Genomic DNA, 23043 nt, shown 5'->3' with positions numbered 1-23043 from the left:
AGACAATCTTCAACAACAGTCAGAAGCAACACCTTCATCAAAAACCAGAAATGATCTCCGGGAAAACGGTGTGAGTCCCAGTCAATTGCCAGCAACTGTTGTGAGACAATTAACAATGGCTAATGTACTTTTTGGAGAAATTAAAGAATGTGTCGCAGCCAACAAAAAGCAAAGCAAAGTGAATGTGATGACATCTCTTGTTGGAGGGAAAGTACTTAAGAAGTACAGATGTGTGTCAGGTTTGAACAAGGCTACAGGCTTGTCACGAAGAAGTTTATCTCGGACCACCTCTAAGGTAATAGAGATTCGAGGAAGAGCCCGTCTCACTCTCGTAAGAGAGCAGATTAAGAGACAAGTTGTCTCATTCATGGAGCGAGATGATATGAGCGTATGTATGCCAGGCAAAGCAGATTCCAAGAGCATAAATGGTGTCAAACATCAAACAAGAAGAATGAATGATTATCTGTCTGAGGTGTATGCTAAGTTCAAGATTGAAAACCAGAATATGAAACTGTCATTTGCATCATTCTGTAGGCTACGGCCCAGATACATCTTGCTCACATCACACATTTCAAGAAATACTTGCTTATGCAACAAACATCAGAATATGGCCATGAAACTCAAATGTCTGAGAAGTGTTGGATTACAAGTTCCGAAATCATCGGATATGGCGTATGACAGTGTATCCGTGGACGCAATGGGTCAGATGCTGGAAACCATTCAGGATGACGTAGAATATGATGAGTGGAAGCGTGTGGATGTTGAGGGAAAAAAGAAAATGAAGGTGGTGAAGATAACGAAGAATGCCACTGACTTCAAGAATTATATGCTTCTTGAATATGCTGAGTTCCGTGACCACGTTGGAAGAGTAAAGTCGCAATATGCAGCTATCCATGAATTGAAGAATACACTGCGAGATGGCCATATCATCATACAAATGGACTTTGCTGAGAACTTTACCTGTTGCAGTATGGATGAAATCCAAAGTGCATACTGGAACCCAACAAATGTCATGCTTCACCCTGTAGTGGTATACTACAAGTCGGACAAACTTGTACACAAAAACTTTATCTATGTGTCTGACGTCAATCAGCACAACTCGACTGCTGTACTTACAATCCTCAAACTGATGTTACCTGAACTGAAAACCACTTTCCCTCATGTAACGCATGTTCACTATTGGACTGATAGCCCGTCATCACAGTACCGAAATCGGTACATGTTTGATGTCATTCTGAAACATAAGGAGCTGTTTGGGCTTGAGGCACGTTGGAATTATTTTGAGTGTGGCCACGGGAAAGGCCCCTGTGATGGACTAGGAGGTGCATGTAAACGCCAGGCATCCGACGCAGTAAAACAAGGAAAAGCGACAATTCAAGATGCCCACGATTTTTATGAGTGGGCGAGACACAATCAAAAATCAATCCAATATAGATTCTACTCTACTGCTGAAGTAGAGAAGGCTGTGCAGGACATATCTACCTCTAACGCAAAAGTTGTACATGGTACAATGAAGTTGCACGCAGTCATGCAGCAGAATGGGGTTCTTTTTTCAAGAACTGTATCATGCTACTGTACAGGTTGTCTAAGCGGCAATGATTTATGTGATGATTGGCGCCGTCACCCCGGTGACCAAACCATATCCCAGGAAACGCATGTACTGCAGCCCACACAGTCTTCTGTATCCCCTGTACCTGCTGCAACTGCTGTGCCTGCTGCACCACATGTACCTGCTGTCCCAGTTGTTGGCAGATTTCTGGCTGCCGTATATGATGGTAACTGGTTCATCGGGAAGGTTCTCGAAGTTGATATAGATGACGGCGATACCAAAATAACTTTCATGGAGAAAACACAAGACAAAGGCAAGACTTGTACGTACAAGTGGCCATCTCGTCCTGACGAAATTTGGATAGAATTTGACGATGTGCTTTGCTTTATTGATGAACCGGTCGCTATTAGCAAAACAAGGCGCCAGTACAACATAGCTGCACGTGACGTCGCCCGTATTGAGAAGGCATTCAAATGAACATTCACTTTGTATTCTTTTACAAATTTCACAGATTTCAACCACAATGCCTCAAAAAGCATCAGATACGTTATGTTACAGTTTGTGCTTAATGTCATATGGATAACATATAAACCTCATCTTTCTTATAAATGTTTAAACTTCAGACGTTTTTAAGCCAAAGATCGGGCACTTGTGAACTTTTGTTGTTGATTCAGATTGACATCAGAAACGTCAGGTTTTGCAGTTGAAGATTATTGCTGTGTTCTCAGTAGACCAGTCCTTGAAGGCCAGGGGATTGGCGTGTAGTTTGTTCGATATTTGTACTAATGTTTGTTATCAAGTTATTTTTGCAAAATGAACAACCTTTCATAGCCAATACGTGTCTGTTATTATTTGCTAATATCTGTAGAAAATGTGTTTCTTGAACTGGTGTCCGCGACACTGTTCTGTTTTGAGACAAATGATCCTATGACTTTGTTTGAAAATAATATAATATGTAGTCCTATTCAAATGACAGTTCCACTTTTTGCAAGTTAATAAAAACTGTGTGATATATTTTGACTGCAATGACAACATGCAGTCTAACGTATCTGACTACAGGACATTTGACATATGTTATTTCCGTTATCATTAAAAACAACTCGGATGTCAATTGGGTCCCCCAATGATTGATTCTGTGAGCCTGAATACTGTTTTTACTGAAAATAAGTTAAGTTTTTCAATATCAAGAAATGTACTTATTAACATTTGATATGTGAAATATACCATTTAGCCGAGAACCAGTGATCAGGCCTTCAATCAGATATGAAATCACGTGTCTCCATAAGCAAAGTAGAAAACTGCGCCAGCATCTGACGGTGGTAGTCGGGCGATAAACGGTCTCATTTATTCGTTGGTCGCCGTGGAAATCAGATGTTTAATTGTCTAGTTCCGATAAGTTCTGTCAAAACGAATATTATTATTTATAAGTTGAAACCATGTACAACATTAGATCAGCCGACTGACGTGACAACATCCACGTCACAACAAGCGAGGTTAAATCAAGCGCACCTGTCCAGGCGACAAATTCACCGCGGCAGGAAATCGCCAACCGTTTATAAGTCTGCACACAAAAAATGAACACTGTAACGTCAAGTAACGAAGGAAATAAAGCGTTTACTCATTGCTGACACAACGGATAACATATTAAATAAAAGGTAAAGCGTTACGATATATCATAATACGATAATAGAGAGTACAGTCTCCGCCAATAATTTGTAAGTCAAATATCAATTAGATCTTATATCCTTTGCAGAATGTTGGAAATGCGAACCCCATCGTTTTGATAAATTAATATATTCCATTTTCTGAGGATATTTATCATGTGTAACTGATTATATACTCCGCAAATAAAGAAACGTAAACGTAGTAAAATCGTAAATGTCTGACAGAGTGTTGCGGACACCCACCCACACATTTTTTTACATCCCACGACTGACCGAAACAACGATATCGGCCGACTGCAAACAGGAGAATCATCTTTAGCTGTAGCCAGGTTTTCCCACGTAGTACCAATCACATGTACACGACTGTGGAACCGTTTTCAGACACACGGGACAACACGTGACCTTCCCAGTCCGCAGGGTCCAGTCGACCATGTATCACTGCTAGAACGCAGGGCAGATTCATAAGGCTACGTCACTTACCTGACAGAACCACAACGGCCATCCATACAACTACGGCAACATCAGGATTGCGTATCAGCCATTGAGGAACCGTTTACGCACTGAAGGTATTTGCGCTAGACAACCAGTTTCAGGTGTTATATTGACGGCCCTGCATCGTTGGCTGAGACGCCAATGGTGTCATTGGCCACAACTGCCATGGAGACAAGTTTGGTTTTGTGAAGAGTCACGTTTTATGCTTCGCCATGCGGATGTCAGACGTCGTGCTTGCAGGTGTCGCGGGGAACGTTATGCACGAAACTGCATATAGGATGTGGACAGATTTGGCGGTGATAGTGTTATGATGTGGGCAGCCATTTCCTGCAGGTTTGGTGCAAGTTCTGGGGCATTTTACGGCACAACGTTACAAGGATGAGACTCTTCGGCCACACGTCCATCCCACTGTGCATCAGGCGAACGTCACTAACAACCACAGAACCTCCGTAAGGATGGTATGTATGGATGAACAACTTTCGGTGTAACACCGTTATCAAGCAAATAATCACCTCTTGCTTCATAACGGTGTTAGACCCTACACCGAAACGTCGCTCCTACTGTAATAAAGAAGTTGATCATCCATATATTTTATCCTTTCTCAGTACTCCAACTTCAAAATGCCTCTCAGTGAAGTCACAGAACCTCCGTCAGTTAGCACAAGCACTGCAGGGAGAGTGGGTGAACATTCCCCGAGCCACAATTCGGGATCTGAGTGATTCCATGGGACGACGATGCCAGGGTCACTGACACTTTTGAACAATCGATTACCATCTGTTGATTATGTATATGATATAAATATACATAATCTTTGGGGTTTCATTTTTTGCAGAGTATATATACATACATAATTAATTATCAGTTATCTTGTACAATCATAGCATGTTGATATACATTATACACACGGAAAATACTATTGCAGCAAACCAATCCTTTTGGCCAGTAGAAATATGAAACACCTACACATTTTTTATAACAGACAAATTTTATGTTAAAACGAATCATATACATACATATTCTGTCACACCATAATCAACCAAAATTAACCTCTGGCAAATATATTTTTAATTATTTTATTTATGGGGACAAATATTGCAGAAAAAGGGGAAATGGTTACTTCATGGAGGCTTTTATCATTATTTGCCATATTTGGTGAACAAATACAGATTATGATGATAGAAAATTTAATTGGGATTAATTGTTTAGAAAATTAACGAGGTGATGTGTGGCAAGGCCATACTTGAGTTGTCTCCCTATAAACATATTTGCATCAACTGTCAAAATGTTGGTATTCTTCAAACTCAAATTTAACAACTTTTCCACAGGTTGATTTTGGTTGGGTTTTTATGGTAATGACGTATGAACATGAGAATACCTTTGGCATACATATTTGTCAGTTATCGAAAATGTCTAGATGGAATTAAATTAGGTGATTTCCTACTGGCTTACTGGCGCCATTATCACAGTTTCAATGAAAGGAAAAACAAGTCGAAACTTTACTGTACATCGTTTCCATAAGTGGTAAACTCAAACGCAAAAAGGTATTGCTGTCATCATTTTAGAAGCTAATTTGATTTTTCCAGTAGTTGTATTATTTTTGTGCGGCGTGTATCATCGACAAAAGATGTGGTACCACATGTGAAACCGACCTTATTTGATTACAATAGGGCCCACTTTTGAAATCTCATTTGCGCGAATATGTGAAACAGTTTGGACAATTCACTCACACGGTCAGGTAGTTTGACCAATCAAACAGGAGTCTTAGTCATTTCATATAAAAATGCAAAAGTTATTTGTCGAAACCGGCATCAGCTATAATGGAAACGTTCTCTGTCCATCATTTAGGGCTAGGCGTTGATCATGAACTTCCTGTATCTTAAGATAACCTGGACCACCTTTGTATTAACGATCATAACTTAGATCAGAATATGTTCTTTCCATCAGCATCATAAACAGAACGACAGTCTGCACTGTCTATTCGTCTCCAGCGCCGTGCTAAATCACCATGACACACAGTCGATAAATATATGTCGATAATAATACTTGAAAAAAACTTCCGTTGCGGACTAAACGTCAATAATCTTACGTCAGTGACTGTGCAATAGCGAAAAATAAATCTTTCTGCCCGTTCTGATCAGATTTCTTCTTCATATTTGCTGTCTGATGCTAGAATATGTACGTTTATGTGGCAAGAGTGCCAAATCAATATTCACCGTCACTCGCCAAGTTCAAACATGGCAAAGAAAGGTCGAGAAGCGCGCTGACCACTTTTCTTCTTAATATCATCATATTTTGTAATCCGTAGCACTGTATACAATATGAGTTACATGATTTTAAGGCTGGGATGATTTTTTGAATTTGCTCACTCAATGTTTGACATCGTAATTCGCAGTTGAAAAGTGACAATTTTACGGGACCATATATGGTGGCACCAAGGGTGTGTGAAAGGTGAGCGACCATTTATGGTCCCGTGGCACCAGGAGGGTTAAAAGATAGAATTGGGTATACCATTTTGTATTTTAACATTGGTTATCTCTATTTTATAGCAATATTGTTTTACAGAGTTTTGTATACTTAGAAAGTGTGTTCTTATATTGACATGTTTCGTCGACTATTTTTCATACAAACGATCATTGATATAGTTTGCTCCTTTCTCTCTCAAATCCTTATACGACCCGTGAAGATCCGGGGTAGAAGAGGTCTTCAGCAACCCATGCTTGCCGTTAAAGGCAACTATGCTTGTCGTAAGAGGCGACTTACCGGATCGGGTGGTCAGGCTCGCTGACTTGGTTGATGCATGTCATTGACCCAAATAGCATGGATCGAAGTTCATGATGTCAATCCCTGGAATGTCTGGTCCAGACTCGGCACTTTACAGCCTGCCGTCGTTTAGCTGCAATATTGCTGAGTGCGGCGTTAAACAACAAATAAACAAACAAACAAATTCTTATACAGTATACAATTATTATCTATTTTGTAGTTATCGTTATACCAAAATCCTTGTGAAAAAATACATGAAATTCGCAATTTTCTTTCTCCTTGTTGTTTCCAGAAAAGTTTAAGTAAGCAGTACAACCTTATAGTGTTTGCTCCAGAACTCAGGGCCATTGACATAACTGATACTTGATCTGTATCTATGTGTAAAACAGAACATTGCTAAATGCCCTGCTGATGATACCTTTGTAGCCTGCGTTATTTCATTTACGCCTCACAAACAATTCTTCTTTTTTTATCTGGTTTGTTTCTCTTTTGACTTGGTTCTTAAACCAGAAGACATGTCCATTCCTCTTTTCTACTGGATTCCAAAGCTCCTTACAAATCCGTACAAAGAGAGATATATTGCTGTGTCCAGCAAATGTACCACCAAATCCCTGTCTCAAAGATTAGCTATAATCCTATATACAATCCTTTGAAAAACCAAGGAAGGACTTTCTTTACATTCACATTAGGTATTTGAGACAGGTGGAATTAATACCCTGCGGATTCTGAAAACCTCAAAGGATTTGCTTGTCAGTTTACATTCTCAATTGAACTTTGTCAGAAGATTTGATTTTATCCCATCGCTATCCCATGTGACAAACGTAAGTAAAAACTTCATTCCTTGATCCATGGGACTTTAGGTTCAAAACATCGTGACCATAGATAAAATTACATATCTATCTTCAGAGGTTCAGGTCATTTTGTCAAAAACGAAAGCAAATGCCATTTGAAGTTTACTTAGAAAACAATATGTGACATGTTTGATTTCCCCATTGATAACATCTACGTAACAGTTGAGGGTAAGACATTTAGGAAAGAAGTAGGCATCTCCATGGGCACCAATTGCGCTGTCCTTGCTGGTCTGCATCTTCAAAGTCAAAACGAGGTATTATGGCAAAGCAGTATCACTTAAGCTTAAGGTCTATCGATGATTTGATATCGTTCAATAATCATCAAAAAGCCAATTTCCTTCCACTGACTTACCCACCTGAATTAGAAATGAAGGAGACAAGTGGGACCGACCCATTTTTTTCATATTTAGATTTATACAAAAAGATTCTGAGTGACAAAACACTCTCCAGAAAGACCGGGTGACAAGAGGACTGACTCCTGCAGCTCAAGCCCTTGGTGTCTCCACGTTTGAGGTAAATCTACCAAGATTTCAAAGAGCGAGTGAGTGTGTGTGGTTTTAATAGCAATATTCCACCGATATCACGGCGGTGGACACCAGAAAAGGGCTTCACACATTGTACTCATATTGGGAATCAAACCCGGCTCTTTGGCATGGCGAACAAACGCTTTATCCACAAGGCCCTTTCACAGAGAGTCATACATCTCCTGCTCAAAAATTGTTTAATCACGGATACAACATTATGGCCTCAGTAAAGCGTTCAAAGTACATGTGGGGGGTATTTCCAAATTTGACACATCAGTGAGAAAAATGATGTCCGATGCAATTCCCTATTTTGACATGCAACCATTTATTCCCAGGTTGATTCAGGTGAACCATTGACTTGCCTTTGCATGTATTTGTGACGGGTGCCACCAGTTGGGCAGGATGCGGTGACCATTTCGTGAACACCTGGTACATCTCTCTCTGGTATTTCACGTGCTCATGATATAGTCGGAATCGTACAATAGACTCTGTTATTTGGCAGACATTTCTTTGGAATCTGGGTTTGGTCGCTTTTATTTATTTAGGTCATTCCTTGAATATGTGTGTGTTCGATGTCATGAGGGTACTCTTTTACCCTACCGTCCTGGGATGCAAGTCGTTAGGCCTTGTTTTTGAGATGTTGAAAGTTAAGATGTGTTTTGTGATGGAAAATGGTACTTTCAAACATCGTATCTGGACCTGGACTTTTTTTATAATTCTTTAAAACTTCATCATACGTTAATCACCTGATAACTTTGCAAAATATCAGACTGAATTGTTGGAATGTCGTATATTCCTAACGAGGTATCTAAGTCTGTTGTTCCAGTTTCATGCTTCGTATACATTCATTTATATTTCTTTGATTTTTCGATATATATGTGAGAGCAAACGTGCAGGCTCCAAGGCGTGTTTTGTTTTCGCTTGCCTCAGTTTCACAATTTTTATGTCTTCGGGTTTCATTTCTACCTAGCATTTTTCCAACTGTGTCTTCACGTTTTCAGGGAATTAATGTTCGAATCTGGCGGCAACTGACCATCTCATTGGAAACAGCCGCCTTCTCCCGGACATATTTGTCCCGTTCGTTACAGTCGGACTGTTGCAGTTCTTCTAGCCTCTTGCCTTAATTGACAGGTCAAATGAACTTTGTTTTAATTCACTCTCCATTGATTGGCTACTGACTGTGTAGGCGTGTCAAGATAAGTGCATAAATTAAACTGTCACCTGATTCATGTCACGCCACAGTGTGTGTTCCTACACCAATCTCGTCATTTTTGACTGCTTTGATATAAACAATTTATTTTGGTTAAACAATTGTATGTTCCGTTGTCGAATTAAATTAAAAACATTAACTGTGTATTTTTTTCGGTTCATTGAGGTATGAATCGAAAAACCGATGTGCAAACTTTTGTAAGAATCCTGAAATGAAAGTAATTTCTAAGCCGACTTCGATTCCTTCGATTTATCTCTCATTTCTGCCTACCTGGCTTTGGAGAGTACCTTGCACATTGGGTGTATTTTTATAAGATCAACTTATTCTTTTTATACGATCAATTTCCTTTACAATTATTTTTTTCTTCTACTCGACCCGTTTCATGTAACATAATGGCTAATTTATAGAGGTTATTTTGCCTCTCTTTATCCATCTTCTGTTATGCACGGGTTTTCTTTCTTTTAGTCTGATGATTATTAAATGGTTCCCCCAAATCATTAAAATGATAGCTTCCAAAGAAGCTGTTCGCAAGAGTAAATTCATTAATACATCATTTAATTTTGTTTTGATATTGATTGGTTGTTTCATGAGATTCAGAATGCTGATGAGGTGCTTTTGTAGCAGGGTTTTACGGTCGCCAAGTGTATCTTTTTCGAATTAATTTCTTTCACTCCAAAGGACAAAGATGTCACGGTCCTCTTTCGTCTTCAGGATTCCTTCTCATGGTGTATGATTATTTTGTATTTGTATGTTTCATAAGCATAATTTTGTATGTCATGATAGATAATTAACCAATATTTACAAAGTTGACGTTTTTTGGCCGGATCATCCAAATTAAGTCTCCTCTGAATTAAAAAAGATCCATATCAAATAGTAAATACGACTCAATTCACTTCACCTACAACAAGATCCTTGATGATTCCGGGGTAGAATAGGTCTTCAGCAACCCATGCTTGCCGTAAAAGGCGACTATGTTTGTCGTAAAAGGCGACTAACGGGATCGGGTGGTCAGGCTCGCTGACTTGGTTGATCCATGTCATCGATCCCGATTGCGTGGATCGATGCTCATGAAATTAACCACTGGATTGTCTGGTCCAGACTCGATTATTTACAGCCCTCCGTCATATAGCTGGAATTTTGCTGAGTCCTTTGTATTCCAACATTCACCTGTTCATTATCTATTGAGTACGCGATTCTTTGCCATTTTATTGATGTTTTTCCTTTTGGTTCTGGCATACCTAAGGTAAAATTAATCACAATTCTTGTATTTCATAGAGAAAGACTGATAGACGCAATGCGTGCAATGCCCAACCATGAGTAAATATCGAGTAAATCTGGGGAATCACTGGAGTCAATTGAGTTTGTGAGAGAAAACAACACAAGATGTCGTACCAATGTTAATGTCTGTATAGATCTTTGTTTGGAGCAATATTTGTGATGAGTTTGGTGTTTTGAATTTTAGAATATCTCTGCCAAGGATTCTTATGTATTGTTCAAGGTCGCCAACATTAGAAAGCGAACGCAGTTGCGGAGGAAGACGTCAGCAGTTTGAGGGAGTATTATTAAACACCTAAACGGATGAGACGTGCGTTAGTAAATAATGACGGATTCAACTGCACGCATCAGATTTCAAGCTGGCTCACATGTGCCCGTTATTTGTATTTTGGTTTTCCTCTTTTAATGTTCCTGTTCGAGTGAGTTCCGTTGGGAACTGTTCACAGCAATGTCCGGGTGTTCTGAAGGTGTCATCCTTCCGGTGTCTCCTGTCAACTCTGATGTTGTCGCATCTGCAGGTCAATGTTTGGCAAAATGTCTTGAAGATTCCAGCTGCATGTCCGTCAACCTCTGTGAAGATTCTCAGAGTGGACAGGTGTGTCACAGACTATCTGAGACATCAAACAGGTCGTGTTCCGATATGCAGGCGGCCGTTGGGTGTGTTTATCTGGAGCCGGTGAGTAACTTGATGAGTTCTTCCTCTTACTCTTGTGTTCTGGTTGACCCGATGTCCAGACGAGATGAAATTTTTCAACAATTTGTTTTTATTTGAAATTCCGCTTATCCCCTGTAGGGGCGTTCATTCAGGAAAAGCCTCAGCATTCAATAATTGTCAATACTAATTGTCTTTAATTGAAAATATATCACTTAGCACATGAGGTAAAGTGAGAATACAGGTGAAGGTAAAGTGAGAATACAGGTGAAGGTAAAGTGGGAAAACACTAAGGTGAATGTAAAATGAGAATACAGGTGAAGGTAAAGTGAGAATACATGTGAAGGTAAAGTGAGAATACAGGTGAAGGTAAAGTGAGAATACAGGTGAAGGTAAAGTGGGAAAACACTTAGGTGAAGGTAAAGTGAACATACGGGTGAAAGTAAACTTAGAACAGACACAGGGGTACATCGAGTAAACAAAGGGTAAGGTTAGAAAAAAGTGAAGGTAAAATGAAAATACAGATGAAGCTAAGTTGAAAAAAACAGATGAAGATAAGATGAAAAAACAGGTGAAGGTAAAGTGAGAACACAAATAAAGGGAAAGTTGGAACACGGGTGAAGATGAAATGAGAATACAGATGAAGGTAAAGTGAAAACGCAGGTGAAGATATAATGATAAGACAGGTGAAAGTAAAAAGAGAAGGGAGATAAAATGGAAGTGAAAAGACATATGGACATATGGACATATGCGAGAATACACGTGAGAGTAAAATGAGAAGACATGCAAAGTTGAAGTAAGAATACAAGTGAAGGCAAAGTGAAAATAGTTGAAGGTAATGTGAAGGCAAAGTGAAAACAGTTGAAGGTAATGTGAAGGCAAAGTGAAAATAGTTGAAGGTAATGTGAAGGCAAAGTGAAAATAGTTGAAGGTAATGTGAAGGCAAAGTGAAAACAGTTGAAGGTAATGTGAAGGTAAAGTGAAAACAGTTGAAGGTAATGTGAAGGCAAAGTGAAAACAGTTGAAGGTAATGTGAAGGTAAAGTGAAAACAGTTGAAGGTAATGTGAAGGCAAAGTGAAAACAGTTAAAGGTAATGTGAAGGCAAAGTGAAAATAGTTGAAGGTAATGTGAAGGCAAAGTGAAAACAGTTGAAGGTAATGTGAAGGCAAAGTGAAAACAGTTGAAGGTAATGTGAAGGCAAAGTGAAAACAGTTGAAGGTAATGTGAAGGCAAAGTGAAAACAGTTGAAGGTAATGTGAAGGCAAAGTGAAAACAGTTGAAGGTAATGTGAAGGCAAAGTGAAAACAGTTGAAGGTAATGTGAAGGCAAAGTGAAAACAGTTGAAGATAATGTGAAGGCAAAGTGAAAATAGTTGAAGGTAATGTGAAGGTAAAGTGAGAACACAGGTAAAGATAAAGTGATAACATGATATATTGAAACATCTTCCCGAGGCAAGAGAGTTAACTGACAGTGCAAGTCCAAGTTCTACCCTTGAGGAACTCAGCCGGAATTTCTGGGCTCGATCAGTGACAATTACGAGTCATGCTCCACCCCTCCTATTGACCAATCAGATTCCACCTCTAATATCACTTGCATTTGCTTTAAACAAAATGGCGGTGACCGGTGACGACGATCTGATCGATAATCAAGATCTATATTGTAATAACAAGTGTACTTCACCAAGTGCATCAAATCACGTGAGGACCTTGATTAAAAACATAAAAAGATATGGAAAATATATCTTGAAGTTGACAGTACAGTTTACGAACAGCTGTTTACGAATCGAATGTCGTTACGCGATTTATATCTTAGACTCGTTTGTCCAATCAAAATATAATTCCATAATTCCAGCCTAGGCAATGGTGGCATCTGGACTCGTATGATCATTTAACCCCCTTGCCTCGGGAATTGATATTGACAAGACGGGAGGATAGTGTAGATATCAAGAAGATGCTAGACCTAAATGTATTTATCGTTAGGTGGGGCGATGGCCTGCTGATGTTCATGAACGTTCATCAATTCATGGACTTTTCCCGAGCCTTCATAATGCATATAGACACCACAAATTTAATAGTTCACCTTCAACAACAGCAGTTGTTATCTATCGTTTCGAAGATCAAATGGCATGGATGTTTACTACTTCTAGTATAGTGATGTTGGTTGAAACAGCTGTCAAAACACGTGCACATGAGAAAGTGTACATAAATGGATTATTAAATATACAATGCAAAAAGAAACACAAAAGTAGTGACATCATAAACATCTGACAGAGAGTAGCCGACATCCATACAAAATTTATACTAAAAATGAATTAGTCATTTCTGCATGGATTAGGATTGATTTGTGTGGAAAGAATTAGGTATTACAGAAATTTGGTGAAAATGTGGAAAAATTACAAAAACACAACCACGTGAGAGCCTGGCGCTGAAACACACTAACATGACATGAACGTGGAGCATCACGTGCTGGGCTATACAAACGTTGGGTTTTCATGCCATCACAATCTTACAGCAAGTGAACAGCGTAAACATGCCACGACTGACGGAAGCCCAATGCAACAACACCATCGGCCGACTGCAAACAGGAACATCATCTGTGGCCGTAGACAGGTTTTTCCACGTAATAGCAAGCACCATCACAAGAACCGTATTCAGACACGGGACAACTAGGGACCATTCCAGATCCGGTCAACAACGCATCAGTGCCAGAACACAGGACAAATCCATATGGCTTTGTGACTTACGTGAAAGCACCACCACGGACACCACTACGGCAATATCAGCCCAGACAGTGAGGAACCGTTTTCGCGCTGAAGTAATTCACGGTGGTCGACCCGTTCGAGAAGTCATTTTATCGGACCTGTATCGTTGGCTGCGACGCGACAGAGTGTGGCCACAACTGCGACGAAGACATTTTTGGTTTAGTCACGTTTTATGCATTGCCGTGCGGATGGTAGACGTCGTGCTTACAGACGTCGTGGGGAACGTTATGCACGAAGCTGCTTGCAGGAAGTGGACAGAATTGGTGGTGGTTGTGTGATGATGTGGGCAGCAATTTCCTACACTTTTAGAACAGATTTGGTGCATGTTCTTGGAAATGCAACAGCACAGCGTTACATAGATGTATTTGAACGTTTATCCCAATCTTTCTTCAGTCACTTTGGTGTCCATCTTAGATTTTATGGCATTGTAAAACATGTTTTTCAGAAGGAAAGTCAATTGTTCACCTGAAAACACACGGGGACATATGGCTCATGTCAAAATTGCGAATTGCATCAGGAATCATTTTTGTCACTGATGCGTCAAGTTTTGAAATATACTCTACTTATCTACCATAAAGCTTTTCTTAAGCTTCACTGAGGCATTGAATGTTGTAACAGCTTCAGAACACGAGTCATATGAGTCAACTGAACTGGCTTTGCATGTGATTGTGACGGGTGCCCACCTTTTCACGAACATCTGGAAGCAACACTCATACAATCAAGCCTGCTTTTGGATGAGATGTCGTCTGAATATTAAAAGGGTCTTGTCGCGTTTATGATTATACTTGAGTCCACTACCGCTTCCATAATCAGTGTGGGAATTCCAAAATCACACAGATCATATACGTTTATCATTACGATCTAAACAATGAGTGGTAATAGTCATAATCAAGAGTGAATCGATTATCAACGAATCCTGACACATGGAAGGATCACCACTCTGCTCAGCGAATAACCACCACAGCGTCTTCCAGAGAATTCAAATCTTATTTATATAGCATTTTTAGGATATTTTGCAATTTTTCATGAAAAACATTCTTGTAGCATCCTTGAAATCAATTATTGATTTCGTTTCAGGTGAATGTGTGCCAACACGGGGGAACTTTCAATGACTCCATGTCTAATTGGGACTGTTATGGTGACTTCACAGGACCATACTGTGAGAGACGATACAGAGGTCAGTTGGATTAACACGATCCTCAACAAACATCAACGATGTTGTCCTGTGTCTGAATAGTTTTGTTTGATGACCCACACCACAACATACTTTTGCTTCCAATAAAAGTTCCAATACGACCCAAATGTCCTGATACATACGATTATCCAAAATACACATTCCAGAAGAGGATCCAATTCTGCTTCATCTAAACGCATCGCTTGTTCTATTTGTTTATTTATGTTCATTCTGTGTTCATCTGTTTAGTTCAACAAGCTTGTAATCCACTTAAAAAATGTTTTTCAGACTGTTCTGAGGCCTACAAATATGGAATGCGAGGGAAATCGTCCAACTATCGAATCATCAGCCTCCAGCCACTTAACGCTCCCACAGAGTACGAGGTGGAATGTCTTCTTGCGTCTGGAGGCTGGACGGTGGTGGAAGAACGCAGATCAAGCTGCCAGAACGACTATAACAAGACATGGGATGAATACAAGACTGGATGGACCACGCCATGCAACAGGTGGCTCGGACTTGATGCTCTACACTACATCTCAAACCAAGGCATCGCCAACTTCGATATGTATGTGCGCGGAAGTGGTGCATTATCAGGACAGTACTACTACTCTAATTTCAAGATTGATTAAGCCGATGGGTACACTCTCACCTACACGGGTTCCTATAATCATTCCTCTAAAGCTTCAGGGAATGGTTTTGAGTACGGAGTAGCAACCAAGCACATCAACGGTCAAATGTTCGCCACGTGGGACCGCCCCGACCCCTCGGGATGCGCTATAAGTGATGGAGCAGGGTGGTGGTACGGGACTGACTGCTCTGATACAAATCTCCACAAAGGTTCGATACCAGTGTGCCGGCGATGAACATGGCGCAATGGCCAGACAACAAAGGCGTTCTAGAAAAAGTAGCTTTTATCAAAACAGAGATAAAGGTAATTTGGTAATACACTGTCAGCATGAAATGACCTGCATCAGCCTGCTGATTCTCAAACAAAGTACTAATCGCATTTGGAATCCTATATATACCTAAATCAACAAACTCTTGAACAAGGCAAGTGCTTGGTACTTGGGTCCTTTCCACAAGGTACTGATGACCATCACATAGTGTTAATACATGTAATGTCTATGTCCGAACTTCTTAAGCTACTGTACAGGCAAACTAAGTTTGGAAAGGACATGAAAAAAGTGCTCATTCAGTTTCTTTTCTTGAAAAGTGACGAAAAACAATTTTAAATTCATTTTCTATGAGAACTTGTAGTCGTTAGCTTCCTGCTTCTGTGGCAAAATTGTCTGGTTTTTTTCTGGAATTGTCTTGAACCAATAAAATGTTCTTGGTATATGTATATTGGTTTCTTATCAATGACACATATTCCCACTCTGAACAAATCGCCGTTAATTGTATTGTTGGGTAATTTTCAGTTACCACAAGTTCGCATTGCCACAAAAGTGAAAAGGGGCCTCTTTTTGGAACAGCCAGATCATATCATTACGAAATACATTAAATCTCTTAAAGGTTCTGAAAGCGTAATGATTCGTACACATTGCTATTAAACACGTTTTTCATGAAATCCTACGGCGACATACACGTTCATTTGAGCGTGAGTGAAATCCGTGGCAATGAATACACCGATGGCTAGCTTGATATTTATTTCGGTATTTATGGAAAAAGGCCCATTGTATAGGTGACATTTTCAGTCTTATTTGTTCAGTCACGTGATATACATGATATATAAAAACAGAAAATAACAATTATACAAAATTATAACAAAATGTTTCAACAATATGGCTAGTGAAGGTATAACAGCTGAGTTGTTGGATTTTTTTAGATTGATCATTTACATATCATATTGTTTGTATGCCTATTATTTAACATCGGAATACACTTTTCTCTAAGATGTTCATACTTATGACATACTAATAAACCATGAAATTCATCCTCATTCTCTCCTAATGGGCAGTTTTTACAGACATCCATTTCAACTTCCTTTTCTACATCTACGTCTAAAATTTACATTGAAATTGGTTAATGACACTCGTGATTAACATAATGCCCTAACAAGCGATTTATGATCTAACATACTCATATACTTCTCTGGTTCTATAACAGAATCCTTGACTGGGGAAACGTGAAGAAAATATATGTCAGTTTTGACTATACATGTCCTGTAACCTTTCTTTAGAAGAGTGTACGAACACCTTCGTTATACCATTGCCATCAAGAGCTTTCAGTAATTTATAACATTGGTGAGGATATCTTTGCGAAGCAATATTCAGTAATTTTAACCAATATTTTGTCATTCGAAGTTGACTTAATACATGGATGGAATAGCTTCATTGGAAGCATATTTCCGACCTTTAAAAACGTTTAAAGTCAAAAGCATGTACCTTTTTAATAGCGTCATTACATTTTGCGCCCCATATTTCTGCCCCACATGACAAGATTGGCCCAATTTTGCCGTCATATATAGCACAAGCTGTAGAAAACATTATAGAGAGGTATAATTGCTTTTGGTGCTTGTGATGCTAATTTAGATTATAGCGTCAAGCCTATTTTTTTTTTAATTTGAAGTTTACACGATATACGGCTTTTCCATTGGACGAGAGGTCGGTCACATGACTGCGAAATTGACGTTCATAAGTGTATGAACGACACAATTTGACGTCCGTTCGTTTTTCATGAGATCGGGTTCTGGAAATGACGTAAACACTGACGGACTACTTCCACATTCCTGGGGAAACCCCTGGGAATTCCCTAGCACGAAAAGCGTTCTTTCTGATCATTTAGAAACTTTATTTTTGGTCTCAGTGTTTCAGTATACATTGAGAAATGTCAGAGGGCGTGACTGCATGATTGTTCACGAATATCCTCGCTGCGGCCTATCCTAATGGACAAACGAAGAAACGCACATCTAAACTATCGTAATATCGACTCAATCCGTGCCTAGGCTGACACTGACCGTCTCCAGCAATCTATGAACTTACCTAAGTGTCTGTTTGACGCATCTTTATTCACCTTTCAATGATCGGCCAGTTGATCAATGATGACGAACACATGTAACCGCCACAGGTTCATTAACAACTTCGGAAATCTCTCCCGTCACGTTTATTTTGACGTCTTGTACTTGATGTAAATATATTACGACACGCTGTTATTGTGACTGACATACTGATGTAGTTCTTTACAAACCTTCTCATCTAATGAGGGGTGAGTAAGTATGGTTTTACACCGCCTTTAGCAATATTCCAGCAATGGGCCAGAAATGGGCTTCACACATTGTACCCATCGAACCCGGGTCTTCGGCGTGACGAGCGAACGCTTTAACCACTAGTCTACCCGACCGCCCCCATCTAATGAGGATATGATTTGAACACATGTGCTGCGTAATATATTTCCGAAGAACAAGTTTTGCATCCATACGCCCATGTCACCTCTCTTTTTGAGGAACTGTTTTACTCCGGGATATAGCTGGTTGTTGTATGGCTGTCAGTGTAAACATGACACACGTACTAAAAGAATTGTGTTTAGATATTGGCCTACATCCTTTGAGGTAAGAAATTTTGATAAAACAATTATAAGAATTGACTTTCACTTTGTGTGAGTTCATTGGAGTATGAACCTTCATAGAGTGAGGGCCAAACATTGTATGAACGTCGTCGCAAGCTCGGAAGTACACATTTTTGATAGACAAAGATTAACACGAACCAAAATCTGAAAATACAATATTGATACGGACATTAATCATTATGTCTTTGATTTCGTTTAGATATCAATACATCGACCGACCTAATTTCAATATGTTTTACCAGGTGACTGATCAATATGCCAGCCAGGATATGATCACAAAATACGTATTGAAATACATGTGCAGTTTCTGTAAGACACTATTATTTTATATTCCAATATTAATAAGGAAGGGCGCGGGGAGGGGGTACCAGGTTTTGTTAGAAACAGAACATTTTATCAGTCAGCGCTATGAAACTTGCAATTATTTTCTCTGAAAGAAGTGGCCAAATAAATTCTTAATGCAGAATGCATATATGTACCATGAAGGTTGCTAAAAACTATATCTATAATCCTAAACATTGGCGAATTCTGATATTAACATTTGTCGTATCGAATTCCTATAATTAACCTCAAACATACTGTTTTCAAGACTGTGAGTATTTATGATCGATGAACCATGGTTACATAAATCACACATGAACAATGGTAGGATATAAACATGAGGCGACAGATTTGAAGACAAACATACTTTACAAAATTTTGACAAAGGATCGACCCAGCCAGAAACACATTTTCGCAACATTCTTAATTTTAATGTCGCATTAATAGTGTCGTTTGGATTTCTCTTGAAAAGTATCGATTAATCAACCTGGCTCACAACATGTTTTGGTTTTAAGTTCTTGTTCGATGGTACTTTGGACTGCTTGACAAGATATATTGATTCAGTTGATGTGACACATGATCTCCCTGCATCTTATTGGAGTGAGTGAGTGAGTTGAGTTTAACGCCGCTTGTAACAGTATTCCAGTTATATCGCGGCCTGTCTGCATAATGTGGGAGGAAAGCCCGACGTAATGCAGGTCTCAGACGTTTACCACTAAGGTGAAACGCACGAGCACGGGTATAGTGAAAAACCTAGAAACATAATTGGGGCGATCCGGGATTCGAACCCACATTCGTATGTTTCCGGCGTGCCCAAGGGACGCAACTCTGCACAGCGAATCACGGCGCCTTAGACGACTGTGCCACCCGTGCCCCCTCATCTTTTTGGAGCCCGTAACGTACTTGTGATGAAGTGGACACATATTATAAAACTCACACTAATGAAACATATTTCTTCAGTGTTCCTCTTTACATCTAAGCAGCTGATTCTCTGAACACACGTTACTCTGAATTAACATGTGTTTAGTTTCAGCAATATCCGTAAACGCACCCCAGCGTCACCGAATTGTCTGGTTAAGATGTGATTTGTTGCAGGCTGCCTTCGTAATACAGCGTTAGGAAACATACGCTTTTTCTTTTTGTGTTATCGGTAGAGGACACGTTTACCCTTTTCGCGAACACTCCTGTGTCATCCAGTGTATTTTCAATGTATGCTACTCATCTGAACACAGGACCGGAACAGGATAGCTGACTGTATATGTTACTGAACACAGGACTGGAACACGATAGCTGACTGTATATCCTACTGAACACAGGACAGGAACAGGACAGCTGACTGTATATCCTACTGAACACAGGACAGGAACAGGATAGCTGACTGTATATGTCACTGAACACGAGGCTGGAACGGGATAGCTGACTGTATATGTTACTGAACACAGGACAGGAACACGGTAGCTGACTGTATATCCTACTAAACACAGGACAGGAACAGGATAGCTTACTGTATATGTCACTGAACACGGGGCTGGAACAGGATAGCTGATTGTATATGTTACTGAACACAGGACAGGAACAGGATAGCTGACTGTATATATTACTGAACACAGGACAGGAACAGGATAGCTGACTGTATATGTTATTGAACACAGGACAGGAACAGGTTAGCTGACTGTATATGTCACTGAACACGAGGCTGGAACGGGATAGCTGACTGTATATGTTACTGAACACAGGACTGGAACAGGATAGCTGACTGTATATATTACTGAACACAGGACAGGAACAGGATAGCTGACTGTATATGTTATTGAACACAAGACCGGAACAGGATAGCTGACTGTATATGTCACTGAACACAGGACAGGAACACGGTAGCTGACTGTATATCCTACTGAACACAGGACAGGAACAGGATAGCTGACTGTATATGTCAATGAACACAGGGCTGGAACAGGATAGCTGACTGTATATATTACTGAACACAGGACTGGAACAGGATAGCTGACTGTATATCCTACTGAACACAGGACAGGAACAGGATAGCTGATTGTATATGTTACTGAACACAGGACTGGAACAGGATAGCTGACTGTATATCCTACTGAACACAGGACAGGAACAGGATAGCTTACTGTATATGTTACTGAACACAGGACTGGAACAGGATAGCTGACTGTATATGTCACTGAACACGAGGCTGGAACAGGATAGCTGACTGTATATGTTACTGAACACAGGACTGGAACAGGATAGCTGACTGTATATGTTACTGAACACAGGACAGGAACAGGATAGCTGACTGTATATGTTACTAAACACAGGACAGGAACAGGATAGCTGACTGTATATGTTACTGAACACAGGACTGGAACACGATAGCTGACTGTATATGTTACTGAACACAGGACTGGAACAGGATAGCTGACTGTATATGTCACTGAACACGGGGCTGGAACAGGATAGCTGACTGCATGTTCTACTGAACACAGGACTGGAACAGGATAGCTGACTGCATATGTTACTGGTCACGGGACTGGAACAGGACAGCTGACTGTATATGTCACTGGACACAGGACAGGAACACGGTAGCTGACTGTATATCCTACTGAACACAGGACTGGAACAGGATAGCTGACTGTATATGTCACTGAACACGGGGCTGGAACGGGATAGCTGACTGTATATGTTACTAAGCACAGGACAGGAACAGGATAGCTGACTGTATATCCTACTGAACACAGGACAGGAACAGGATAGCTGACTGTATATGTAACTGAACACAGGACTGGAACACGATAGCTGACTGTATATATTACTGAACACAGGACTGGAACAGGATAGCTGATTGTATATGTTACTGAACACAGGACTGGAACAGGATAGCTGACTGTATATCCTACTGAACACAGGACAGGAACAGGATAGCTTACTGTATATGTTACTGAACACAGGACAGGAACGGGATAGCTGACTGCATGTTCTACTGAACACAGGACTGGAACAGGATAGCTGACTGTATATGTTACTGGACACTTGACTGCAACAGGACAGCTGACTGTATATGTTACTAAACACAGGACAGGAACACGGTAGCTGACTGTATATCCTACTGAACACAGGACTGGAACAGGATAGCTGACTGTATATGTTACTGAACACAGGACAGGAACAGGATAGCTGACTGTATATGTTATTGAACACAGGACAGGAACAGGATAGCTGACTGTATATGTTACTGAACACAGGACTGGAACACGATAGCTGACTGTATATGTTACTGAACACAGGGCTGGAACACGATAGCTGACTGTATATGTCACTGAACACGGGGCTGGAACAGGATAGCTGACTGCATGTTCTACTGAACACAGGACTGGAACAGGATAGCTGACTGTATATGTTATTGGTCACGGGACTGGAACAGGACAGCTGACTGTATATGTCACTGAACACAGGACAGGAACACGGTAGCTGACTGTATATCCTACTGAACACAGGACTGGAACAGGATAGCTGACTGTATATGTTACTGAGCACAGGACAGGAACAGGATAGCTGACTGTATATCCTACTGAACACAGGACAGGAACAGGATAGCTGACTGTATATGTAACTGAACACAGGACTGGAACACGATAGCTGACTGTATATATTACTGAACACAGGACTGGAACAGGATAGCTGATTGTATATGTTATTGAACACAGGACAGGAACAGGATAGCTGACTGTATATCCTACTGAACACAGGACAGGAACAGGATAGCTGACTGTATATCCTACTGAACACAGGACTGGAACAGGATAGCTGACTGTATATCCTACTGAACACAGGACAGGAACAGGATAGCTGATTGTATATGTTACTGAACACAGGACAGGAACAGGATAGCTGACTGTATATGTTACTGAACACAGGACTGGAACAGGATAGCTGACTGTATATGTTACTGAACACAGGACTGGAACACGATAGCTGACTGTATATGTTACTGAACACAGGGCTGGAACAGGATAGCTTACTGTATATGTCACTGAACACGGGGCTGGAACGGGATAGCTGACTGCATGTTCTACTGAACACAGGACTGGAACAGGATAGCTGACTGTATATGTTACTGGACACTTGACTGGAACAGGACAGCTGACTGTATATGTCACTGAACACAGGACAGGAACGCGGTAGCTGACTGTATATCCTACTGAACACAGGACAGGAACAGGATAGCTGACTGTATATGTT

At 40.2% G+C, this 23043-nt stretch overlaps 2 pseudogenes; both read left to right on the top strand.

Moving 5' to 3' along the window:
- Nucleotides 1-667: 667 nt before the first annotated feature.
- On the top strand, nt 668-1319 carry LOC139470000 (uncharacterized; annotated as a pseudogene).
- A 9331-nt stretch (nt 1320-10650) lies between these two features.
- LOC139469998 (angiopoietin-related protein 4-like) lies at nt 10651-15856 on the top strand (annotated as a pseudogene).
- The last annotated feature ends 7187 nt before the right edge of the window (nt 15857-23043 follow it).

Source organism: Haliotis cracherodii, unplaced genomic scaffold (assembly GCF_022045235.1).
Source record: "Haliotis cracherodii isolate W230 unplaced genomic scaffold, xgHalCrac1.p SCAF_20, whole genome shotgun sequence".
Lineage (NCBI taxonomy): Eukaryota > Metazoa > Mollusca > Gastropoda > Lepetellida > Haliotidae > Haliotis > Haliotis cracherodii.
This window is presented reverse-complemented; position numbering and strand designations above follow the sequence as displayed.